The 27,887-nt window shown below is 35.7% G+C and overlaps 2 long non-coding RNA genes across 4 annotated transcripts in view; one reads left to right on the forward strand and one right to left on the reverse strand.

The window, feature by feature from the left end:
• LOC118352797 (uncharacterized) overlaps positions 1 to 27,887 on the reverse strand; it is a 56,691-nt gene that overhangs the window by 25,729 nt on the left and 3,075 nt on the right. Inside the window, exon 2 of the long non-coding RNA XR_004810547.2 lies at positions 27,688 to 27,780. This is a non-coding gene — a long non-coding RNA (uncharacterized LOC118352797). The remainder of the gene's footprint in view (positions 1 to 27,687; positions 27,781 to 27,887) is intronic.
• Positions 69 to 27,808, forward strand: LOC112650808 (uncharacterized). Of its 3 annotated transcripts, XR_007406963.1 has the most exons (7): positions 69 to 294; positions 1,199 to 1,348; positions 5,947 to 6,284; positions 20,662 to 20,883; positions 23,697 to 23,854; positions 26,819 to 26,958; positions 27,726 to 27,808. It is a non-coding gene; the product is annotated as an uncharacterized LOC112650808 (long non-coding RNA). The 3 variants fall into 3 exon arrangements; XR_003130466.2 differs by having other exon boundaries at positions 70 to 294; positions 26,819 to 27,802; XR_007406962.1 differs by having other exon boundaries at positions 70 to 294; positions 23,705 to 23,854; positions 26,819 to 27,802.

The following is a 27,887-nucleotide window of genomic DNA, read 5'->3' on the forward strand; positions in this document are numbered from 1 at the left end:
TTCTCAACTTGTCCTCTGATCTGTCAACTTCTAGTCCTTTAAAATGAAACTCCAGGGGCAATCCTATTTTAACTAGGATGAGAGATAAGTAGTTTAGGGTTGCAATTTTATTTTCACCTGCAATGAAAGCATAATGACTCAGTGTTTTCCCATATATCTCTTTTATTTATTTATTTTTTTAAAGTAGACTCCATATCCAGCATGGAGTCCAGTGTGGGACTTGGACTCACGACCCTAAGCTCAAGACCTACGCTGAAACCAAGAGTCAGATGCCTAACCAACTGAGCAACGCAGGTGACCTCCCCCATATTATCCTTTCAATAATATACCATGAGAAAAATTACAGACTCTATACCTGCCACTAATGGGAAATACTGATTCTCTCTCTTCCTAGCCCTGGATGTTCAATACCATTTTTCCATATACATCTGTCATGGGAGAGGTTTTGACCTCTACTTTTATTTCATGGGACATATTTTTTCCAAGGACATATTTTTAAAATCCAGTAATAATAATTAGAATTATGTCTTCTCTTAAAAGTTTCTTCCACAATATAATGGATCTCAGGATAAAATTCTTGATCTATGGAACAGCAGAAGTTAGCTCTTAATGACCTTCTGATTTGGTCTTTCCTCTGAGTCCTGGAATTACACCTATGTGGTTTTTTTTTTTTTTTTTTCTTTTTTTCTGTATGTGTGTAAGACAAAACCTGGCCTTTCTCTAATACTTTTTCTTATTTTAGGCCAAGTTCTCTAAAAATTTACTCTTTAAATGCAACTAAAAGTCACCATATTTGCATATTATATTTTAAACTACTACCGGCTTATTTAAAATATATATGGAAGATTTTGTTGAAAGGGCCAGTATTTTGTAATATTAATAATATTTTACTGTTTTAGAAAGAGGCTAGCTAGCAATGTGTCTTCCATAGACCTTTGTTTATCAAAAAAGATGACCTTCTATTGTCTCAAGTTATATGAATACATTTACTCTTGTTCAAAACAGCAGCACCTCAATTTTCACTACTGAAAATTCATCATTGATTCTTAATTTGGGTATCCACTGACTGTATCATTGACAAGGTTCCTTTTTGTTTTCCTTTATTTAGTAAGTCATCAATTCTGACATCTTTTGCTGTATTTTGTTTTAAATCAATCTTTCCTTTTTAATTCCAAAGTCTTTTTTTGTCTTTTGTTAGTTTCCCCAGCAGCAGGGTTTAGAGCTGCCTTAGGACCAGGGGTCTCTCCCTCCCCAGGAAGCTACAGAACATGCGTAAAAGCAGCAGCCAGAGGAAAGCATGAGGATTTGGTGGCCAAATAGATCCATCTTTGAATTCTACTTTTACTTGGTAAGCTTGTTGAGAGGAGTAAATTTATTAATATATACAAAGATCTGGTACACTTTCTTGTTGGTATTCAAGAAATATTATTTTCTGTCTCTTTATTTCTGGCCACCATTTCTTCTGAACCATTTTAATATTCATATTTTTGGATTTAATTAACAAGTAAAGTATTTGGGAAAATGCCCGTCATATAACATCATTCAACAAGTATTAGTATTAAAATTATTACCCTTATATTTCCATCTCAACTTTTCCTTACTCCATTTCCTGTGAAGTAGTTTATGCTTAAATGTATTTATTGTTCTCCTCTGAATATATGCTGAAAATGTTCTTGTTTAGGAATTGACTTCTTTGTTATAGTTCTCAAGAGGCTAGGGTCCTAAACTTGAAAGGAGAGGGGAAAAAAGGTAAGTGAGTCACAGCATTAAATAATAAGAGAAAGTTGGAATGGAAAAAATGAAGCTATATTAGCTTTATTTAGATAGTATTTAAGAAATACAATTTTGGGGATGCCTGGGTGGCTCAGCGGTTGAGTGTCTGCCTTTGGCTCATGGCGTGATCCCGGGGTCCGGGATTGAGTCCCTAATCAGGCTCCTCGTGGAGAGCCTGCTTCTCGCTCTGCCTGTGTCTCTGCGTCTCTCTCTCTTCTCATGAATACATAAAATCTTTTAAAAAAATACAATTTTTGAAGAGCTATGTGCACTCAATAATGAATTGTTATGATATTGATATTTTTAGACTCACTATTTGGCCTTTTGACTGATCCATCGTATTAATAGTACATACTGGTGTTTGACCAATTTAACAGTAATTGAATGTAACATGATGCATGAAATCTGCTGTGTGATTACCATCAAGATACAATTTTATTTCATAAATGATGAAGTTTTTTGAAATGGGAACTTCACATTTCACCTTGAGATAAAATATGTAGTCATGTTTCACTGCAGGTAGCTAGATATATTGTTCAAATACATTTTGAAGAAAAAGGATAAATCATGGCCACTTGTGTGTTCATTAAGTTATATGAAGTTAACAGAAAATACATCTTATTTGATATCAGTATATTCTTGAATATCCGCTCTAGGTAATATTAGTTACATCTTTTTATATCTTTTGATCCATGCTGGCTTTTCCCTTCCCAAGTTTTTTTTCTATATAAGCTTTTGTCACAGAATGACTTTCAGCATTTGATTCCAGTCTACATAAAATCCACTCTTTAACCAGAAATGTTGTATTAAAAATGGAAAGTAGATATACAAAGTGCCTTATTGATCCTTCTACATATTTTTAATATTCATTCAGTTTACTATATACGCATGCCATGTAAGTATTCTCACTTGAAAGGATCTCATTCCGTCCAAGAGCTATAATTACAAATTTGCAAATGATTCCAAAGACTTCTGGATCTGTGCTACCAATATAGGTCTTTTTCCTGAATACCATGGTCTGCGTTCTAAACTGCCTATTGTTCCTTGCTACAGACCTTTAAACAACAGTTATGAAGAGCTGAACTCATTAACTTTCCTCCACACAAATATTTTTTTTAAATTTTTTTTAATTTGTATTTATTTATGATAGTCACAGAGAGAGAGAGAGAGAGAGAGAGAGAGAGAGAGGCAGAGACATAGGCAGAGGGAGAAGCAGGCTCCATGCACCAGGAGCCTGATGTGGGACTCGATCCCGGATCTCCAGGATCGCGCCCTGGGCCAAAGGCAGGCGCCAAACCGCTGCGCCACCCAGGGATCCCCCTCCACACAAATCTTAATGAAAGGCATCACCACCCATATAGTTACATACTTTCTGAAAAAAACTGGATATCATCCAAATGCTTCCTTCTCCATAAACAGACCCATAGCCAGTCAATCACTGCATCTTCTCAGTTTTACCTCTTTAACTGAATACAGTCCTTTCTCTCCATCTCTGTAGCCCTACCACCTTTTAGGCTATCAGTATCATCTACCCCATTTATGGCAACAACATCCTATTTTGTTAGCCTGATTCTTGCATCAATACAAATGCGGGCACAGATATTTCTATCGTGTCACCCTTGTGCCTAAAACGTGTGAATGGCTTCCTTGTGCCCTAGAATTAAAGTTTAAACTCCTTAACCTGGGTCACAGTTTCCTTTATGATCTGGTTCCAATTGTCTACTCTAGCCTCACATCTTGAGTCTTCCTCCCAGGATTCCCTGCTGCAGTTCCACTGAACCACTCCCAATTCCTGGAATAGTTCATTCACTATCCTGTTTCAGAGATTTTACCCAGCCTGATTCTTTGCCTGACACATGTCTTTCTCTACTCCATCTTTATTATTCTACCTTTGTATTAGTTAGGGTTCTTTAGAGAAACAGAATCAATAGAATAAATATGGTATAAATTCCAATCTGAGTCCAAGTCCAAATGAAGCAGAAGAAAACCAATGTCCCAGCTCAAAGACAGGCAGAAAGAATGAATGAATTTTCCTTTACTCTGCCTGTTTCATCTCTTGAGGGCTCCAATGGATTGGATGAGGCACACTCAGATTAAGAAGAGCAATAGGCTTTATTCAGTCTCGAATTCAAATGTTAATCTCATTCAGAGATAGCCTCAGAGACACATCCAGAATAATGTCTAATAAAATATTTGAGCACTTTGTGACCCAAGCAGGTTGACAAAATTAATCATCACCCTTCTGGTCTCATTTTAGATATCCCCTTTTCAAGAAAAATTGCACACCCAACCCCCAAATCTCACAAATCCTGATGAGATTGCATCTTTACTCTCTCCATAACTCACTGTCTTTCTCCATCCTAGCACCTACCACATATCATCACTGCCTGCTTACTTATGTCTCACACAAGACTCCTAATCCTGTGCATCCTTACCTCTGTAATTCCCGCTTTAGGAGTTAGGAATTACACTTTGGTACTTCGGAGGTGTTCGTGGAATGTATGAGCGATTCTATTAACCTTTAACTTGAATTCTTACTAACAGTAAAACAATATAATTATTTTTGCCTGTTCACTTATATAAAACTAACATTTACTCCTGGCCAATTATGACTGAATATATATGTAACAACATTCAATATTCTGGTTTCATTAACTTTCCTCTGGGATTTATATACTAAACCCACTAAATCTGTGGTTTAGATATTTTATGCTGATTAAAATTGTGGCTACCTTGTTAGAATTCTCTTTGTTCCTTACCACCAGGGAAAAGGGCATTCAATTTAGCTGTTTCAAATTAGAAAGTAGCATAGGAAAGGAGCAGAGGCTTTGGAATAAAACAAAGTCCAGGTTAGACTGGTGCTGGTTGCCTTTATTCTTAGTTATTGGCTTCTGTATATTGAGTATCTAGAAAAATACTGGACACAAAATAAGTTATAATAATTGCTAAATGAGTCAACTTTGATAAGTTACAAAAATTATTTTAGACACAGTATTGTCAGATGAACTAGGGAGACCCCAGCCTCTGGAGCTTCAACCCAGTACCTCCCAAAGGTGTAGCCTAAGGTTCTTGGTCTTGTCACAAGAAATAATTCAAGGACATCACAGTGGATGCGTGACAAAAGCAGCAAAGTTTTTTTTTTTTTTTTTTTTTTAAGATTCTAGTTATTTATTCATGAGACACAGAGAGAGAGAGAGGCAGAGGGAGAAGCAGGCTCCATGCAGGACTCGGACTCCTTCCTGGGACTCCAGGATCACACCCTGAGCTGAAGGCAGATGCTTAACCCTGAGCCACCCAGGTGTCCCAGCAGGAAAGTTTCTGAAAGGGAAAGTGCACTCTAAAGATTGGAGAATGGGAGAGCTCAAGAGTGAGCAGAGAGTTGCGTGCCCTGGGGGTTGGGTTTTTATCTCTTATTGACAGCCCTTAACTAGGGGACAGAATGTTATTGGGATTGGGGCAAGGATGCAGAATTTCATACTTTTTCTTTTTGATTCATCAGGGGGTTCCTGTCGTGGCACCTGCCATCTTGGGCCTGTCTGGTCTAATCCAGCTTCTTGTGGACTGCTGTCAGGACAGGCCTCTGACTTACTGAACCCCTGGCCATGACTTCCTCTTTGCTGGCCTCTGAGTGTCCTGTTAGACCCTCGCTAATTGCCCACCCCAACAAGAGGCTTCTCATTTAGGAAGTGACAGTAATGGTATTTGCTTCAGAAAGATTTTAAAGACTAAACTGAGCTGATACACTCAAATTGAGTACAAAATAGGGGCAAAACGAAAGTCTCTTGTATTTCTTATTTGCAGAGCATCAGAATATGTGCAAATGTGTTTATAAGTGCAAAATGTTTTCCCATCCTGCAGTCCCCAGTCATACACTTTTCCCCTTCATTTTTAATAACTTAATATATGCCAAGCATTATCTTAAGTGTTTTACATACATCATTACATTTCATTTTAATAAAGTATTGGTGTTCTCAGTTGACAAGGAAAGTCTCATTTCTTAAAGATTCAATAACTGCTCAAGGTTACACCAGATAAGCTGTGGGGTTGCAGAGACTACACTGGCATCTGGGTTTATCCGATATCAAAATTCAGTGGTCATAACTGTTTGATTTTAAGACAAAATAAAGTCTGAGTCCATTAAAAGTTCACTTCTTTCCCCTTCTTGTCCTACAGGGTCAGTGTTCTATTGTTCTGTGTCCTCTACATTTGCACATGCACAGAGAGTATAGTGTTTAGAGAAGCATGGTAGGGACAATTTAAAGGCCTTTCTACCAGGTGTGAAAAGATGCTTGCTCCAGCTACTCTTGGCTCCTTCGCATTTATATTGACGTCCTCACCATCCCCACAGGTGGGCATTTGTACCCTGGGCAGAGCTGGAACAAGGCCATTGCTACTGCAAATTCCTCCCTGAACAGACTTTGGTCAGACTGTACTGGAGAATTTATAATGGGAAGGTTGTTCGTCTTTCATTCATCGTTGAGATCCAGAAAGACCCACCTGGCTACATTCAGGTAAAGGGAAAAAGCAAAGATGAAGCTTACCTTACATTTCTATACTTCTCTCCCCACTGTTCAGCTCAATATATAAATTGTGTTCCTAAGTTAATTTTCACTCCTTATTCCTAATACAAGATGATGTTCTTCCACTTGTATTTGGGAAGATTTCCCTTCCTTTCTCTTCTCAGATTTACTTCCATAGTAATCATCCTCTCATTCCATCACTGGTGTCTTTTTCCTCATTGTTATTGCCTTAGTCTCCCTATCTATTTTCGAGAATATTCTTTTTTTCTTTCTGTAATAAAGATAACAACTAGCACTTTGTCTTGATTCTGATTTTTCTCTTCATTATCATCTTTTCTTTTTCAATTTGAAGCAAGTCTTTATAACATTGGGTTATCTTAATTTTCTCTCATCACCTTCCAAATTCTACAATTTAAATTTTGGAAAAAAAATAAAAATTAAAATTAAAATTAAAAAAAAACATAAATTTTGGTGAAAGAGCCCTACTGAGATATTTCATTGAATTAAAAACCATAAATTGAATTATATTTATTACTTTATAAATTAACTGAATGATACAAATAGATTCCATTGGTTCTAAACTGATATTTGATATGTTTAAATAAGCATTTACAATGAACTGTATTTTATCTTGGGTGAATCAAAGCTTTTCTCTGCAGTTAGTAGAGGTCATCTTTCAATACTATGATATGAACCCATTTACAAATGAGTCTGCTTTTTCACTCAGGATTTTATAAATTGATTTTTATAATAAATTTATTTAATTATAATAGGAAGATTCTTAATGATAAATGTAAATAATTTAAAAATTTAAATATATGAGTACCAGTTAGCTTTGTTCTTAATTACTGTACGTTCACAGACACACAGACACCATTTTTTTTCTGATTCCAACTCATATAAAATTTAATAGTAGTTTGACCAATGTGATGAAAATTATTCTATTTATAATTACTTTGAATTTTTCAGAAGAACTTTGAACACTCGGTTCCTAGTGGAAATTAACATTTTAAAGATTACAGTGGCAGAGAGTTCAGCAAAGCATTTGATTACTTTTTAGCCTCCAGAAGCTGCAGGATTGTATTTATTTAAATGTCACTGTTTTGCAAAAACTTTTAGTCTCTCTCTTCTTTATCTTTTTATCTTTCATCTGCGAGTGCTTACATAATATAGCCAGTAAGTGTATTTTTAGAAGTGTAACTATTTTTAACAGATGTACTCATTAATTTTATTGTTCTATATTTACATTAGAGATTAATATGTTTGCCTGAATGCTTGGCAGATTAATATCTCTTTAACTTTATGATTTTTGTTTTAAGCACTGGAGAAGTCTGTCATTGACAAAACTGAGCTAATGTCGGTGATCTTATTTTTCAGAATTTTTTTGTGACATTGAAATTTTGAAAGAATGATCATATATATAGAGTGGATGATAATGGTAGAAAATGAGGCTTCATTTATAAGAATTACACAGTGTATTTTTTATTCTTAAGTCTAATAGATGAGAAGATTCAAGCCATTATTCTGTTTCTTCCATAATTTTTTTGCTGTTTTAAAAACTCTTTATCATGTTTATTCCAATTCTAAATTCATTTAATAACAAAATCAACCTAATTAAATTGTTGAAGGTTAAAATTAAATTCCACTTCAATATTATTTACCTTGGAACACTATGAGTTTCTAAGTGCTTAATTAACTCAGTTGTGTAAGGGTTAACAATCAGAAATATATCCAGGTCATCTAAGTCATACAATTGTCAGTTGTTGCTAGGCAACAGATATCAAGTTTGGCTGATGCATGTTTCTAGGCAAAGCTTATAGTGTGAAAAGAAGAACAAATTACATGACACCTGCGTTTGTGTTGTTATGCTTTTTGAAAATAAAGTTGTATTTGGAGGGAGACGAAAAAGCCTTGACATTTATTATGCACATCGTCTTTCTTCCAAATGTCAGAACTGTATCTTTTGATAGTTAAGTGATAAGGGACAATAAATTAAAATGACAGCTGACATTTTATTTCTTATGTGGCTTTAGATATGGGTCTTTCACCTAATTCCATTCTTGTCTATTGTCATCTTGTTAATTAATTTTCTAAATTCATTATGATTGAAAAGAAGCTGCAAATCAAAATTAATTGAAATATAATTAGTTTAAAACATACACATTTCAAAGCCACTGAGGACAAGAAATGCAAATGATTTATACTACATGATTCTAGCACAACACCAAAATATGTCACCAGTAATGGGAATGACGTTGACAAAGAGACTACATTTTAGAATCTAGTGTGAAAGTCTAATTCATTGCAAATGACTTTTTAAAACTACTATTTAGTATTACATATTACTTGATTAATTTTTATTTTCTGATATACATAATGCTAGAACCTACCTCCTAGCTATAAATTCCAATGGTGTTAGTTCTTCTTTCTCTCATTTTACTCTCCTTCTTAATAATCAACATAAATAAGGAGTAGGTGAGAATTTTGGTTTTGGTTAAAGATAATGCACTGCAAATAGACCAAGAGGTAAAAAACTGAAATTATCTATTAGATGGCCAGGAAACAAAAATACATTGTCTAATCATTTGTTTTCAAACATAATTTTTAAAGTATATATTTCAGAGATCTGATTTCTATTCCTCAAATGAGTTGTGGCACAGATCATTTAAAAAATATATTTTATTAGTTTAGTTTTTCATTGGGAAAATTTAATTCAAAACTTAACAAAACCAGTATATTTCTTTGTGGTTGGATACAGTCTTTCACAAATTAAGAGATTTTCCAGTGAATGCTCAGTTGTTGGTATGAAATACAAACAGAAAAATATATATTAAAATTCAACATTTTTACAAAAGAGAATTTTGTCAAATTTTCATCTAGAATTATTGTTCTGGTGCCTCTGATTTCTACTATTAGATAACAGAACTTGGAGAACTTAATTGAAATAAAGTATATAAGGTAGATAAGCCAGATGGAATTTTTTTTTTTTTTTTTTTAGCCAGATGGAATTGTATAGTGACAGCCATTTAAGAAATTAACTAAAAAATACTGTAATTTTCTTTCCAATTCATACCAAACTTTCAGTTTATATACACTTGAATTTTGTATTCAGTGCACAGAACAGACACCTGCTTAGTTATTATAGTCTTAAATAACTGAGCCCGAGATTTATTTTAACTCTTGGGAAAATCATCCAAGGAATATATCTTTATATTCTTCATGTATAAAGGATTTCAGACATGAATTTGCCAGTGATCAATAACAGAAAATAATTATAAAGTAAAAATATATTATAAAGCATAAGTTATTTACAAATATTTCTAACATAAAGAAAATTGTGATTATGCTTCTCATGTATTCTCTATGCAGCAGCTTTTAAAATATGTAACCTTGTTCAAGATCAAACTGCCTAACACTTTCTAAAATAAAGAATATACTCAGATAAATATTGTTACCAGGTTTTAGAAATGTTTCAACATGTTATGAAATAAGCACATTTAGAAATCAGGGTTGTTATAAATTGAGGACTAGATTGCTCAAAAGGTGATGCTGCTTTCAAAGCTATATCTCTTAAAACCATTATGCTCAATTTTCTTTTACTTTTTGACATCCAGAAACAGAGACAAGTCTAGATGAAAAGAGTTTCACTTAAAAGGCAAGAAAAAAAATCTTTAAAGAATTAGTATAGATGCTTGATGCTTTAATATGAATTTCTGGGGATATTTTGTAGTTAGTGTGGCTAATTCCCCTTTGTTCATTTCTTCTAGCTCTCTTCCACATCCAGGGACATGTGAAATCAATGGTTTCAGATGTACAGAAGAAAATCAAACTATAACAACCCTGTCCCCTAAATTGCTAACCACAGTTATCTATATTTTAATAATAAGACTTTTATTAATATTGGAAATACTTCTTGTCTTACAACATCCACTGAGTTGTTAAGTCCCTAACTGCTTCTTCCCATCCCATTTCCTTAATAGATCACCTGTATAGAATTTTATGGACATTCTAAGAAATGTTATAGACTCTGTAGTCTTGGACTGAAGTGGAGGAAAATAATACATTTTTGTTAGGTCAATCAAATCATGATATCCATTTCAATTATTTCATAAAGCGTATTTTGGTGCAGCCATAATAGAATCTTCCTTTTGAGACATACTTTATTTTCGCTCAACCTGTGGACATAATCTTTTAAGAACTGACAGCATACCTATATCAGATAGTAAACAATCCCATTTATACAGAAGATTTCCAAACCTGATTTGGAATATTTGAATGTGAATCCTGGAATTACTGAGAGAGACTGGTCCAAACAGGTGGCCTGCTCAGCTATGAGTAGGACAATAGAAGAAAACATGTATAAGATGAAAAAAAATAAACACTCCATGAAACCATTAGTGTGGCTTGTAGTATACTTGAACATAATTCAATTATAATTACATTACAAAATAAGTATGAAATAAGATCATAGGTGGTAGAAAAGCCTTTCTCAGGATACAGAGCCAAGAGTCTCAGAGTTCTTATTTTTCTTAGAAAAGGAACTGTATCTGTGGATTGGAGAAGGAAAAGGAATAGAGAAGAAGAATGGGACATTTATCAAATGCCTTCCGCTTGATAGAAACTCTTCTAGATGTACGTTATGCCATTTCATATTTATAACCCAGTAAGTCAGGGAATGTCATCTCCAACAGTTATATGAGGAAAAACAAGAAACTTCCAGGAACTATGTAAGGAGAACTTTTTTCTACAAAACTTTTTAAACTGGTCTCCAAGAGAGAAGGTATTAGAACACAGCTATGTCTGCCTGCTAGGCCTGTGTTTATAGCGGCTGCTGAACCTGAAATTAGCAGCGGTAGCAGCACCTGTAGCAAAAGATCCATCATTATGTTTCTCATTTTACAGCTTCCTGATAGATGCTGGAAAAGAAACCCTCAGTGATGCAGCTCAACTTTACATAATTGATTAGTGCTCACTTTGGTAGCACATATACTAAAATTAGAAGATAATTGATTATTTAATGGAGGTTTTGACACATTATTTACGTTTATTTATGTAATATATTTTGACACATTTTTTAATGGAGGTTAATTCTTAGCTTACTTTATTGCCTAAATCTTATCTAAGACAATACTTACATTGCAGATATACAGGTGATAGTCTGAGTGTGTTCATTTTACTAAAAGAAAATAAATTTACTAAAAAAAATGTTGGTGTTACAACAATATATTCATGTTAGAACAATAGTTTACACGTTTGTGCTTTCAAACTTATGTTTGAATGTGACTCACTGTAAGAAAACTATACTTACATCACCAACAAACACATACACACAAATTTATAAAATAGTACTTTATCTTAATTATATGGAATGCATTTTATATCCCATCCCATCTCATCCCATCCCATCCCATCCCATCCCAATTTATGCCCTGACAAAATAGTCTACCACTTAAAAAAAATACAATGGTTATAGACACACTGAATTGATTTCATAGCACAGTATGGGCCATAATTTATAGTTTGGAAATTACTGATTGGAAGGTATCAGATAAAGCTTCTGGAGAATATAACTTTACACTATAAATGTGGACCAAAAAAAAAAAAAAAAAAAAAGTAAGGGGAAGGTAGCTAACAAAAAGTAGGAGATGGAAGGCAGTGTATAATTGTGTTCTGAGCAGAGAAAACAGAAGGTATGGAATCTCACCCAGAATTGGAAAGGAGTTTGGTGAGTTCAGGAAACTTGAGAGAAGAGACAGTGAAACTGGAATATATTGGTAGAGCACAAGGGTGATATGAGTGAATCTATATGCATATGACTTGAAGCTATGTAGACCATATTAATAATATTTTGAAGGATGCTGTTTGAGGAGTGAATGGTGTTGACTTGATCAGGTTGGCCTTATGAAGAAGTCAACCTGAAGGTGAGATAGGGAAAATCTGAAGAAGGGCAAGAGTGGATATCTGAAGACATTTAGGAAGGAGCTGTTAGAGTAGACTGGGTGAAAGATAAATTTAGTTAGATCAGCGCAGAATGATTGGAGGGAAGTAGATGAGATAAAGATATATTTGGAGAATAAAAACAAGAGAATTTGGTGATGGATTGGTTATGGAGAGGCAGGTGAAGGAGAATGATGGGTTAAAGACAATAGTAATAATTTTAAAACATGTTATAATAGCTACTGTGTGTCAGATATTTTCCAAGCAATTTATATGTTAAATTTGGCTTTCAAACATTTCTCTGAATCTAATACACATTTTTAAAAAAATCTATTTTGTGTTATCATATACACACATTTTTATTTATTTTATTTTTTAAGTTTTTATAAAGATTTTATTTATTTATTCATGAGAGACAGAGAGAGAGAGAGAGAGAGAGAGAGAGAGGCAGAGGGAGAAGGAATGCAGGAAGCCTGATGTGGGCCACAATCCCAGGACTCTGGTATCCTGCCCTGAGTCAAATGCAGATGCTGAACTGCTGAGCCACCCAGGCATCCCAACACACGTTTTTATGAAACAGCATGTCACATATTGTTGGCTTAATAATGAGGTAAAGGCTAGTGCTATAAACTAAAGAATAATGGAGAAGTCTTTTGAAGAAGAAATATGGGGATGATGAGTTTGATGTTGAGTTTGATCATGAACTTTAGATGTTTCTATGTGGATCTGAGCTCAGAAGAATTATTTGGACTATAGATAAAACATTTGGGAGTGATCAATGCATAGATAAAAATTAAAGCCTATGGGAGGGCAAGATGGCAGAGGATTGGGGGTCCTCAAATCACCTGGTCCCAACAACTTACCTAGATAACTTCCAAAGCATCCTGAAAACCTATGAATTCAACCTGAGATTTAATGAGAGAACAGCTGGAACACTACAGAGAGAAGTGTTTTCACTTCTAGCAAGAGTGAAACTTAGGTCATAGTTGATATTCTTGACTCAGCCTGCTCATGCAGCTACTCTGCATTGAGAAAATGAGTAGAAGGAAGAACTCACCACAAAAGAAAGAATCAGAAACACTACTCTCTGCCACAGAGTTACAGAATTTGAATTACAATTCGATGTCAGAAAGCCAATTCAGAAGCACAATTATAAAGCTACTGGTGGCACTGGAAAAAAGCACAAAGAATTCAAAAGACTTCATGACAGCAGAATTTAGATCTAATCGGGCTAAACTTAAAAATCAATTAAATGAGATGCAATCCAAACCGGAGGTCCTAATGATGAGGGTTAATGAGGTGGAAGAAAGAGCGAACAACATAGAAGACAAGTTGATGGCAAGAAAAGAAGCTGAGGAAAAAAGAGAAAAACAAAAGACCATGAGGAAAGGTTAAGGGAAATAAATGACAGCCTCAGAAGGAAGAATCTTGTTTAATTGGGGTTCCAGAGGGTGCCGAGAGGAACAGAGGGCCAGAAAGCATATATTTGAACAAATCCTAGCTGAGAATTTCCCTAATTTAGAGAGGGAAACAGGCATTCGGATCCAGGAGATAGAGAGTTCCCCCCAAAAAATCAATAAAAAAACCATTCAACACCTCGACATTTAATAGTGAAACTTGCAAATTCTAAAGATAAAGAAAATCCTTAAAGCAGTGAGAGACAAGAGATCTCTAACTTATATGGGGAGAAATATTAGATTAACAGCAGACCTCTCCATAGAGACCTGGCAGGCCAGAAAGGGCTGGCAGGATATATTCAGGGTCCTAAATGAAAGAATGCAGCCAAGAATACTTTATCCAGCAAGGCTCTCATTCAGAATAGAAGGAGAGATAAAGAGCTTCCTGATAGGCAGAAACTGAAAGAATATGTGACCACCAAACCAGCTCTGCAAGAAATATTAAGAGGGACTCTGTAAAAGAAAGAGGAAGCCCAAAGAAATAATCCACAAAAACAGGGACTGAATAGGTATTACAATGACATTAAATTCATATCTTCCAATAGTTACTCTGAACATGAATGGGCTAAATGATCACATCAAAAGACACAGAGTTTCAGACTGGATAAAAAAGCAAGACCCATCTATTTGCTGTCTACAAGAAACTCATTTTAGACTTAAGGACACCTCCAGCCTGAAAATGAAAGGTTAGAGAACAATTTACCATTCAAATGGTCCTCAAAAGAAAGCTGGGGTAGCCATCCTTATATCAGATAAATTAAAGTTTATCCCAAAGACTGCAGTAAGAGATGAAGAGGGACACTATCTCATACTTAAAGGATCTATCCAACAAGGGGACCTAACACTCATGAATATATATGCCCCTAATGTGGGAGCTGCCAAGTATATCAATCAATTAATAACCAAAGTTAAGACATAGATAATAATACACTTATACTGGGAGACTTAAACATGGCGCTTTCTGCAAATTACAGATATTCTAAACACCACATCTCCAAAGAAACGAACTTTAAATGATACACTGGACCAGATGGATTTCACAGATATCTACAGAACTTTACATCCAAATGCAACTGAATACACATTCTTCTCAAGCGCACATGGAACTTTCTCCAGAATAGATCACATACTGGGTCAAAAATCAGGTCTCAACTGGTACCAAAAGATTGGGATTGTACCCTGCATATTTTCAGACCACAATGCTTTGAAACTTGAATTCAATCACAAGAAGAAATTTGGAAGAAATTCAAACACATGGAGGTTAAAGACCATCCTGCTAAAAGATGAAAGGGTCAGCCAGGAAACTAGAGAAAAATTAAAAAGATTCATGGAAACTAATGAGAATGAAAATATAGCCATTAAAAATCTTTGGGATACAGCAAAAACAGTTCTGAGAGGGAAATACATAGCAATACAAGCATCCCTCAAAAGACTGGAAAAGACTCAAATACACAAGTTAATCTTGCACCTAAACGAACTGGAGAAAGAACTGCAAATAAAACCTACACCCAGCAGAAGAAGAGAGTTAATAAAGATTTGAGCAGAACTCAATGAAATAGAGACCAGAACTGTAGAACAGATCAACAAAACCAGGAGTTGGTTTTTTGAAAGAATTAATAAGATAGATAAACCATTAGCCAGCCTTATTAAAAGGAAAAGAGAAAAGACTCAAATTAATGAAATCATGAATGAAAGAGGAGAGATCACTACCAATACCAAGGAAATACAAACGATTTTAAACACTTATTATGAACAGCTATACCTCAATAAATTAGGCAATCTAGAAGAAATGGAGGCATTTCGGGCAAACCACAAATTACCAAAACTGGAACAGGAAGAAATAGAAAACCTGAACAGGCCAATAACCAGGGAGGAAATTGAAGCAGTGCTCAAAAGCCTCCCAAGACACAAAAGTCCAGGGCCAGATGGCTTCCCAGGGGAATTCTATCAAACGTTTAAAGAAGAAACCATACCTATTCTCCTAAAGCTGTTTGGAAAGATAGAAAGAGATGGAGTACTTCCAAATTCGTTCTATGAGGCCAGCATCACCTTAATTCCAAAACCAGACAAAGACCCCACCAAAAAGGAGAATTATAGGCCAATATCCCTGATGAACATGGATGCAAAAATTCTCAACAAAATACTAGCCAATAGGATCCAACAGTACATTAAGAAGATTATTCACCATGACCAAGTGGGATATATCCCCGGGATGCAAGGCTGGTTCAACACTCGTAAAGCAATCAATGTGATAGATCATATCAACAAGAGAAAAAACAAGAACCATTGGATCCTCTCAATAGATGCAGAGAAAGCATTTGACAAAATACAGCATCCATTCCTGATCAAAACTCTTCAGAGTGTAGGGATAGAGGGAACATTTCTCAGCATCTTAAAAGCCATCTACAAAAAGCCCACAGCAAAGATCACTCTCAATGGGGAAACACTGGGAGCCTTTCCCCTAAGATCAAGAATACGACAGGGATGTCCACTCTCACCACTGCTATTCAACTGCTATTCAACATAGTACTGGAAGTCCTAGCCCCAGCAATCAGGCAACAAAAAGAAATAAAAGGCATTCAAATTGACAAAGAAGAAGTCAAACTCTCCCTCCTCGCAGATGACATGACACTGTACATAGAAAACCCAGAAGACTCCACCCCAAGATTGCTAGAACTCATACAGCAATTCGGCAGTGTGGCAGGATACAAAATCAATGCCCAGAAATCAGTGGCATTTCTAGACACTAACAATGAGACTGAAGAAAGAGAAATTAAGGAGTCCATCCCATTTACAATTGCACCCAAAAGCATAAGATACCTAGGAATAAACCTAACCAAAGATTTAAAGGATCTATACCCTCAAAACTACAGAACACTTCTGAAAGAAATCGAGGAAGACACAAAGAGATGGAAAAATATTCCATGCTCATGGATTGGAAGAATTAATATTGTGAAAATATCAATGCTACCCAGGGCAATTTACACATTCAGTGCAATCCCTGTCAAAATACCATGGACTTTCTTCAGAAAGTTGGAACAAATCATCTTAAGATTTGTGTGGAATCAGAAAAGACACTGAATAGCCAGGGGAATATTGAAATTAATAATAATAATAATAATAATAATAATATTAAAAGTTCCTTCTGGACTTAGATACATGGTTGTTGTTTGTGGCCTTATGAAAGGTGATCCCTATGATGGAATGTGTGTGGGTTGTAATGTGTGACTTAAACAAATTGTATTTAATCTATGATTAGGTAAATTTACAAGCTAACATGATTTTAAGGCAATGTTTCCATTTTCAGATAGTTAAAGGCCTAGCTAAATTAGTTTGGCCTTCTAAGTCTGAGGGTGGAACTTTGTCAACTGTGGAGACTACTGTTCTATCACATTAAGATATGCAAATGAGAAGACCTGCAACACAATGAGAAAACAGTGAAGTAAGGAGGGTCTTCTAACCACACTAAGAAAGTTTTAAGGTAGTTGGAGAATGAGGAGGAGTTGGAGACATGGAGAGTGGAGGGATGAAGAGAGAAGAGGCTGTCACTGTAGAAGATGTACATATACTGGGCCTCCCTCTCCTTTCTATGCTCATCAAGCTGTAGGGTTTTCCCTGGTTGGAATGACAGCTGCATGAGAGCAAAATAGAAGTTGATATTTTTCTCAGTTGCCCTAGACCTAGTCTCTGAATTTTCAGAACACAGAAAGGTTGCTAATTGTGTGATGAGACAGATTTTCAGGTTAGAGTAGATAGAAGACAGAAAAAAAAAAAAAAGTAAAGTACTGAAGATGAAGACTATTAAAAATAGAAAACTCCTTAAAGAGGATTTCCCATGAAGAGAAAAAGCTAGGTTTGACATCAAGGAATTCCCTGGATGAAATTCAGAACTGTCCTCTGTACATAAAGGGCAAGGAGAGACTGAACAAAGAAACAGACCCCTCCAGACTGGTAAGTTTAATATGCAAGGGAACTTAACATAGGAGGTTTGTCTGGAGTAACTGCCAGATAAGCAGATCTCTGCATCTGCCCACCAGGATCTTAGAAGTTTATGTAGAGGCCTTAATGGGATTCAGTCATGTAGACATGGTCTCAGTAACACACTGCTTCTTGATGTTGCACCCTTGATATGGCTCCTAGTGTTAGAACAGTGGGCAGAATGTAGAATGTACATCCCAAGAACAGAGGAAGGGGTAAGGAACCTCCAAGTTGCCTGGATCCACCTTGATAGTCAAACAGCAGTCACATCCTCTGCATGCTCTCCTCCTACAATACCTCATGTATCATAATGAGGGAGAAAGTGGGAAGAAAGGGAGCCATTTTAGGTAGGCTTATGGATACGGTGGTGCAAAGTTGGGTTGGTTATCTTTGAAGGCTTCTACATTCTCTGTGAAAAAATAGATAAATGGGGATTCCAAGATAATCTCTTGGGAGAAAAAGAAATGGCAAGGAGGTGAGAGAGTTTACAAGAGAAACCTAGCAGAATTTCTAGGCAGGATAGAAGTCCCAATTTAGTTTTTCATAGTTTTAATCTCCTTGGGTGTATGAATTTTTCCCTTAGCTCCACAGCTTGCACAGAGGAGAGATAGATGGTTGGCTAGATGCATCCTGGATTAGGATATTGTGAGAGGTATAACCAAAGGTCAACAGGGAAATTATGTTCAGAGTATTAGCAAAAGGGTGAGTAACCTAATCAGTCACACGCACTAATTGGTAGATTGGAATTACACACAATGATTTCTAGTGCAAAAGTATCTATCCGAATTTTTTAGTTCTGAATTCATCTGGATGTGGACCTCCCATTTCAACTGAGGGTAGAAAAACAAATTTGACAATTGAAGTTAACTCAATCTTGTATTAAACATAGTCTCTGGGAGCAACTATTCCATTAAATAAGTTCAAATTATTTTCATGAATATTTCTCATCATCTAAATGTGTCTTGCCTTCATTTCTTCTTTCTCAAGTGGCCTGTTGATAAAGGAATTCAACACCAGTTGGTTGGGGGAAAAGGACAGTTAACTCTACTTTTTGTCCTTATTCTCCTCATTTTCTCTCTTTCCTTGGCTACTTTTCTCAATAGTTAGAAATCCTTACCTTGTGTCTTGTCTGATAGGAATGACTGCCACATCACATCATTCTTTATGCAGGAAAAAATTATGAAAAGTGGAGCTGCTATACCAGGAATAAAGTAGAGGTGTTGATGGATTAATGGTCCCAGTGTGGTAAGAAAACAGATGTAGCAGAAGTGGTTTAGGAAACAAGATGGAAAGAGAGGAAGATGCTCTCAGGGAGGATGGTATCTGGATTTAGTATTCCAAAGCTGGGAAAGTTTTGCACATGGCAATGTCCAGAATATGGCCAAAGGAGTTGTTAGATGAGATAAAGTAGTGGTCTTAGAGACCACAAGGTGGTAATGAAAGACTGGTGTGCCCTTTGGGTCATCAACTCTGACTTGGAATCATCTAAGACAAGCATAAGAGTTGAAATGAAGATTGAGGCCATGATCCAAAATCTTCAGTTAATGAGGCAAGTATTCCAGATGGCGGTGGTAAATGGATTTTAAATGCTATTTTCAGTACAGACTCTGATCACCCTAGAATTATAATATTGAAGGAAGAAAATATAGTATAGATGCTTTGTAACATTAGTATGAAAGGGAAATCTATAACCAAAAAGTTATCAAAGAGAACAATATTAGAAGTTTCATGCCAAGACTTGCCAAGGAAGATATAATTTCTGATGTATTCTAAAAGATTCTTCAGTGTTCCCCAAAAGTTACTGTGGCATGGGGTAAATATTTTCTTCTAAATATATATATCAGCTAGGAAAACTATAGATGAGTAATTGGATGAAAGGTACCAATACCCTTCCCTCCTCTGCCCCTTTGCCTCTAATTTGGTAATTACCAGATTTGGAGTCACCGCTGATATTGCCAACAGCCATGTCTGACATCTGTTAGCATTTTATGTAACAGAATAGGGAAATTAGTTGTGAAAGCGGTCACTGTCATTTTCTTGTATTTTGATCAGAAAGTCATACTGAAATATCCTTGGTCAAAAGGACTTTGCTGAAAATGATTTCCAGGTATCTCACCCTACTGATTTGGATGTGAAATGCAGGAAAGCAGTGGGCGTTGAGAGGGGACTAAAGAGAGAGAGAAGTAGATAATTTCTGGTAAATGTCAACTGGAAGAGGCTTTGAAATCCACTGTTTAATTGTGATTAACTAGTTAAGCACTTGATTTAATTAGTAGTTGCTTCAATTAAAGGAGAATTTGGTGGGTAGTTTTTTTAATTTCCAAGGCTTCATTTAGTAGCTAGGTAAATTTTATCTTTTATAAAATGCATTTGCATGTAAGACTGGTTTCTTCAATTGCTTTTTCATAAGGAATTCTAGAACTGACACTTTGAATAAAATTCCATATTATGCAAAGCAGTCTTTTTAAAAAAATATATAAACGAAACTGTTCTGATGAATTCACAGTTATCATGTGGTCTCTTTATTTACGATCTTTAGAATTTATGCTGTTCTCAGAAATTATACCTTATTACATGGCTTATTTTTTTTTAATGCTAAAGGTGTTACCTAATTACAGTATAATTAAATGTAATTTATCAAATAGAAATAAAGACAAAATCGGTAATCAGAGACTCCTTGCTCCATTCATAGATATTCAGTGGAGGTGTATCGTGTAATTAGTTTACCAATGTTTACTCAAGAACAAGTAGAATAAAATTGTCATCATTTTTCCTTTCATCATCTGACAGCACACTTGGAATTCATTTGCATAGCTTTACAATGGGAGTCATTACCCTCATCACAGATCTACTGTTGTGTAACCAGCAATGAAAAAGTGAAGTTTCTGAAGAGTTTAGAGATAAGAAGATGGGTTTATTGTCGAAAGAAAGAGTTCAGAGTTTCTTTTCTTTTGAGGGGAACAACTGATGTTAACACAGTTCTCTTATGATCTCAGGTTTGGCCACATCTCTGAGGACAGAGTCTGTCTATTCCGACACATAAAATGAAGTCAGAAAGACTACTGACATGACTTACAAAGGAGATGCCCTGAAACTGGTGCTGGAAACTTGGTCCCTCATCCATCAAAAGCAATAAAGGGATTCAAGATGGAGAGGCTGGGCAGTGGGAGATAGATTCTTCAGAGCTGCTGTGCTCTGTGTCCTTCATGTTCCCCAAGGTAGAATGTGTGTGTGTGTGTGTGTGTGTGTGCGTGCGTGCGCGCGCACGTGTGTGTGCTTATGTGTTTTGGGGTGGAGGATTATTTTCTTGTCTCACGTCCATGAAGAGACAGTGCATGAAAATCTCATGGAGATCTACATATGTGTATCTGTGGTTTGGAGAACACAGAAGCTAAAGCAGGAACTGCCTACCAAGCAACTAAATGAAAACAATGCATTTGGGAAATACACTCACACCTATATTGCCTGAGGTGTATGTGTCCAGTGCTTTCTTTTTTAACAAGAGAGCTACATTCATCTGTATCATCCACTCTTAACAGAGAATTCCCTTCTTAGTTAGCAACTGTCAAACTGGCTTGAGTTCAGGATAGGGAAGCACCACTGCCCCACTTCTCCATTTTCCCATCTTAGTCCTTTTTCTACTCTTGGGTTTTTTAATCCATTTATAGTAGTGGTCTCTTTTAATCCATTTATAGGGTTTGAATGCATGGGCATTGGGGTCACTTCTGACACGTGAGAAGTACTTGCAGTTTTCTAAATATTTTAGACTTCTATTATGTCATCTGTAAAGTGGAAAAGAATGTAGTGCCTACCCCACAGAGTTACTGTGAAAAATCAGTGTGTGTAATTAATTAGCTCAGTGTGTGGCACATAGAGCTAAATAGATGTTAGCTATTATAAAGTATGCATTAAAAATGGATATTCTCTCTCCAGTGTCCTGGTGCTATCCTAAAATGTAGATTCAGGAGTATCTCCTCTGAACTTAGTTGAGAGTCTTGTGATCTCTATTGTTGATATTTTAAATTTTCAAATGTTGCTGAGAGATGTCTGCGTTGAGTAGCTGAATGATACAAAATGGGAAGTCTTATATTCATCATTCTGGTTAATGGGAAGATGCAGTAGAGACTCCTGCATAAAGTCAGGGAAATATCCCTTTTCATGAACTGAGTTGGCAGAAATAGCTCTCTGTGACTACCAAGTGTTCTCACTTAAATGATTCATGAAATGACCAGCAGCATCAGTTCCCTGGAACCATTATGGGTCCTAGGTAATTAAATGGTGTCCCTTAAAGAAGTCTTCCTCCCTCCCGAATCTTGCACTGCAAAATTTTCCAATCAGCCATTTTCCTCTGCAATTCTTTTAGGAATGGCATTCATTCCAGGGGTCTGAATCCTGGTATCCTTTTAGCATCCCCTTCTTAACCTCATCCTAGCCAAAGCTCAATTTTTCTTCCTCCACAGCCCCCCCCCCGCCCCCACCACAATAGAACTTGGTGAGGCATTGAAAAAGACCAGATGTTAACAGCAACAAACATGTTTTCATTCCTGGAGAAATAAAAGGAGCTAGTTCAGGAGGCCATGGGTTTTAAAGCCATAGGTTTCCTATAGTTAAATGGAAAAAGGAGACACTTTCACACAATACCTTTTACTTTATGGATCAGATAGCTTTACCTGTTGCAGAAAAGAAGTAAGAGAGGGAGAGGGAGGAAGAGAGTAGGAGAAAGAAAGGGAGACAGAATCCTATTTCTTATTACATATATGCACACGTACATTTATAAGTAGCTAGGCAGCTGCCCCCCGCCTCATGCTAGGCTCTGTGCTAAGTGCTTTCTTTCTGAATTAATCTTGCCTATGATCCTAAAAGAGTGGTATCAGGTGTTAGGCATATACCAAGAAATCATGGTTCAGAGGAATTAAATACTTTACTTCAGTTATCATAGCTAAGGAAGGGGTGCAAACATACATTGTCTTATTCCAAAGCCCATGCTCTTTGCACTCTACCCTGATACCTCTGTTTACTCAAGTTCAGTTAATCTTTATTCCTCAAGTAGAAATAACAAAAAATGGGCATTCCTCTGGAAAAAGTAATAGTGATTTCATACAGGTACTCATAGCTTTTCCTGAAATGAATTTTCCAAAAGAAAACGGGAAGGTACATTAAAACACCTAGAAAGAGAACTATAAATGTGGTCCACTTCATATTATGGTCTAAAGATTATTCTGTTGGTGTGTATCTGTTTAATATTGAAACATATGAAACACAGTATTACCAGATATAGAACCCCCTGTATTCCCATACTTGGAAAGGAAAAATAATTTATGAGACTTCTATCATTGAACTGATGTGTTATATGCTATTAGGCAGATATTTCATTCAATATCAAGTAAAAACAGTTGGCTCAATAGAACCTTTTAAACCTTTAACTACCAATCAGTTTTTCTTTTTCTTTTTTCCCAAAAAACACTGTACCCAAAGTTTCCATGTACCTAAATGTTCCAAAATTTCATTTTAGGGACATTATTTCTTAGATCATGAAAAATAAGTTATTCCTTACTACTTTATCATTGAACATTGTTATATAAATTTTAAGCAGAAATTTCAGATGCAAAGGCACATTTAAATGGCATTTAAAAACCAAATAGGGCCTGTATCTTTGCACTGTTTTATGCTTAGAGCATGAAAATTAACATTTCTTGTCTGCAGTTATCAGATGTTTTTACCCAGAAGGAACATGAGTTAATGGATTCTTATCCTACTTTTCAAAACTGCAACTAAATAAATAGTTGTTGAACTTAAGGAATGGTAATCTGGGTAATATTCCACTTTCTCCCAGGGAACTATCAATTGCCTATGCTTTTTTAGATAGAACTAAGTGAGTTTTTTGTTTTGTTTTGTTTTGGTTTATATAATTAGAAACACACAGTAAAAGAATATAATGAAATTTACATGTGTAAATTATCTTCTGTCTATTGTTATTTCTAATCTATATTCTTCTTTTTTTTAATAAATATTTCATTTATTTATTCATGAGAAACACAGAGAGAGAGGCAGTGACATAGGCAGAGGGAGAAGGCTCTGCCTTCTTGTGGGGAGAAGGCTCCTTGTGGGGAGACGGCCCAAGACTTGATCCCAGGACCCCGGGACCATGACCTGAACCAAAGGCAGATGCTCAATGGCCATATCACCCAGGTACCCCATCTAATCTGTATTTTTCTTGTACCTAAATTGCACAGGCATTCGGTCTTGTCTGTTGTGGATATTCATGGAATAAATCCAGAGCAAAATCTAGATAATCTATCCCTGGTGTACATATTGCAATATATAACATTAGACAAATATCTATCATATCTACCCTTATCCTATAAAATGTAAACTTTCTTAAGATGTCACTATCTCTATTATATTCTGAAAATATTTTTCTTTATATCTTATCAATAAAATTTGCTGTCATTACCATTTTACTGTTTAACATAAATGAGGAATGTAGGAGAAACAAAGTATAGTATTTTTATTGGTAATAGTATGTGCTTGTACACTGTCTAGCAGAACTCATTTATTTTGATTTATATCTCTTTTGCTATTATTAAATATCTAAACAATTTCCTATATTTTGCACTTAATTTTACAATTCTCTTTTCTGATTTTTTGCTGACCAGAGGAGTATAGGGACTGATGATGATGGGACATCATGAGAGTAAGGAGACTGGGTTAGAGCCATCCCTATTTCATCAAAAAGCCAGGGAATGGCATTTCCATGTGAATGTTTTCCAGAATTTTGAGAAGATACAGAGATACTGCTATGGAGAGAAGTTAATTTCTCCCAAGTTAAAATGAGTGTTTTACCTAGGAGTCTTTTCCTTTGCATATTTAGGCTAATGTGTTTACGTTTAAGATCTCTTTCCTTTCAATATTCATGTTTTGGTTTTAGCACTTTTTCCCCAGAGAAAGTAGAGAGAAATTGCTGCAGTCCACTTTCAGTTTTCCATAGGATTTAGAAATACTGTAAACCAGAAACTTAAATCTCAAAATATTGCAGATCAAGCTCAGCACTCTCTGTGGGAGGGAACTGGGAGGTATCTGTTTGAAAATGAATGGGTGAATGGTTATGGCCATCCCTCCTCTAGACCAGAAACTCCAGAAGTGGGGTCTGGGGCTTTTTTCTGTTTGTGTCCAGGACAATTTGGAGGCTCACCCCTCTCAAAGTAAGCATTCCAACAGACAAGTAGGAGAAACCAGTAAGTGAAAGGAATGTCACAGTGTGAGTTAACTCTAGCTTTTGTTTATTGTTCCACTTTGCTCTAAGAGCATACACTATACTATTTTTACAAAACTTGAAAGTAACCTAATTCGTTGGAATGGGCACTGGAAACTAATCTCCCTCCTCATGGATTTCTGTCTCCCAAATTAGAGTCAAGGTTAAAATAACCCAGTGTTGATCATCATACAGTTTAAGGCTGTCTAGACAAGGTAAAAATGTTCTCATGAGCGGTTTTGCAGACAAGAAAAATACAGGTTTGTGTGAATTGCTGGCTCAACGCTTTTGTGATATGATTACAAAATGAGGACAATGATTTTATTTCTTTATATTTTACAGCAAGTAAAATGAGTGAGTGAAAGCCATTTTATGGAATCTGTTCCACAGAGCAGGAGTCTTGCCCAGAGTCCTCTGTGTTCAGGATGGAAGTAGAAAAAAAAAATCTAGGTGTGATCAATTCTAACTTTAATGTACAGGCTCACTCTCCCTTTCAGCTCATCTATTATCTTTTTTTGTTATCATGCTGTGGTGGGCTTCTTCTGCTTTGAATTCTTTTTAAATAAATATATATTTTTTTGAGTGGAAAATTCTTTGTCTCAATTTTCATCTTCTTCACAGAAAATTTTCATTTGCTTTTTTATTCTTATTTCTTTCCTTCTATGTAGTAGTAGTTTTTGACATAGATCCTGTGTTGGACCTTTTTTGATTATGTCTCAACTTGAAAAGACATGGGATCTTTTCAGATAAAAAATCTCTAGGAGGGTGTGCATGTGTGTGCATGTATGTGAGCACTCATGTACATGGGCTACAGGAACTCTCTGTTCCTGGGTCATATGTATAAGTTAAGCAATCCTTTCCTGTACTTCACCTGACCAAGACAGGCAGTGTGGGGCTCTCACTTGCTCTCCTTCACCTGCAGCATGGTTGGTTGTAAAACCAGACAGCCTGTTCTATATCTCATTCAGGCCATTTTCCGATCCAGTTCTTGCCACATGGCATCCATTGGCTAATGTTGGTTATTACTGTTATTACAAAGTTTCGTGTGTTTTCGTATTATTAGTTTAATGACTTTTTAAAACATACCGATTATAAGCTGTCACTGGGAATTGTATACATTTAGAATGCCAAAGTTGTTGTTTTGTTCAGGGCCTTTGTGCAAAAATTAGGTCCCCAAATATTCAGAAATAGTGTTTCCTTGAATAAAATTGAGGAGGATAAATTTATTCAATAAAATACAATTGAATAATTGTAACTGAATTCTTTATTTTTTAGAGATGAAAAGGTCCAGTGACTGTTTTTTGAAAGGTAGCTCATAGGTTCCTGTGGGGAAATGCTAAGCTTCTATAGCTAAAGAATAGCTGTTATATATTTAAAGTTACTTTCTCTCATCATATCTATACATGGTAACTAATTGAATACATCAGAAGTATGTGTGTGATGAAAAGTAAAGATCAGTAAACTCTTTTGTCTTAACCCTAAACCATGGCTCAGAGAAAACCTTTTGATTCTATTTTAAAATATTTATTTATTTGTTTATGAAAGAGAGCTCTGGGTAGGTGAGGGAGGGACAGAAAGAGAGGGAGAATGTTCCTGATCTCTATGTCGTTCCAGTTTTTTAGTACATGTGCTGTGGAAGCAAGCGCCAGAGGAAATCTTTTTAAATAGTTCTGTTAGTGATCTTCTTAACAAGAGAACATGATTACATCTCTATTCTTTTTTGTTTTACCAACTTAATAAAGGATCTGTTGATTGTTCATGATGAAAAGTCATTCTTATTTTACGATCTTCTTCAGACATTATTCTGAAAGTATAAATGTAGAGGTTGGGGCGAAAATTATATTGGAATGTGGTGAAGAGGGAGTCAGAGCACTCCTCAGCTGTGGTTTTCCATTCTGAAGCTTCCTTAACCTGGAGTGGCGAAAGTGATGCTCCTCCTCCTAATCAACCATCAGGTCAGGAGTCTTCACAAACCTATGCCATGCCCCTCCGGTAATCTCATCACATAGGCATTCTGTTGTTTCACATCATCACAAGAAGGGTGAGTACAGTACAATAAGATATTTTGAGAGAGAAAGACCACATTTAGAAAACTTGTGTTATGGCATATTGACATAATTCTATTTTATTTTTGATTGTTGTTAATCTTGTACTGTGCTTAATTTATAAAATAACTTTATCATAAGTATGTATGATACACATATATATATAGGAAAAAACATTTCCTGTTTTTATTTTTCTGTATTATCTACAGCTTCAGACATCCCCTGGGGGTCTTGGAATGTATACCATTACTGTATTGTCAATTCTGTGAAATTTTGCTCTAAGGCAGACTGGAAAATGGGTATGTAGTTAGAGAGGGATGTATGGTTGAGAAAGGTTTTTGTTTTTATTTGTTTCATTAGGACTAGAGAATTCATAAGTCAGTGTTTGTAAGCCAGTGGGAATGATCTAGGAAAGGTGGAAAAAATGTTAAATTTGTGCCAGAAACTATTCTTAGGACTACATCTCTCTCTGTGCCTTTGTCTAACTATATCTATATTTTATTTCTATATGTATATATTCATTTAATTCTTGCAACAGTCCTGAGATACTCTTATTATATCCATTTACAGACATGAAGTTTGGGCACTGACAAGTTGAGCAATATTCTCAAGATTACAAAGCTAGTAAATGGCCATGTTAGGATTCAAATTAGAATGCCTGCATAAAAAGCCAGAGATTTAATCACTGTGGTCTTCTGGCTCTGAGGCTTACTTTAGAGTCCTACCTTGGCTTCCTCTGAACAGATTATTTCAATTGTTCTAGAGTTTTCTATCAAGTGTCATGATTGAGGGAAAGTCTGGCTGGCTGTGCAGAGGTTCTGGAAGAGAAACAAAGAGAAAGGACTGGTAAATTTATTTTATGTACTATTTTTAACGAATCTTCCTGTTTTTAGTCTTTTTCTCACTTTGGTTCTTTTATTGCATC

The sequence above is a fragment of the Canis lupus genome, chromosome 29 (genome assembly GCF_003254725.2).
Source record: "Canis lupus dingo isolate Sandy chromosome 29, ASM325472v2, whole genome shotgun sequence".
NCBI classification, from domain to species: domain Eukaryota; kingdom Metazoa; phylum Chordata; class Mammalia; order Carnivora; family Canidae; genus Canis; species Canis lupus.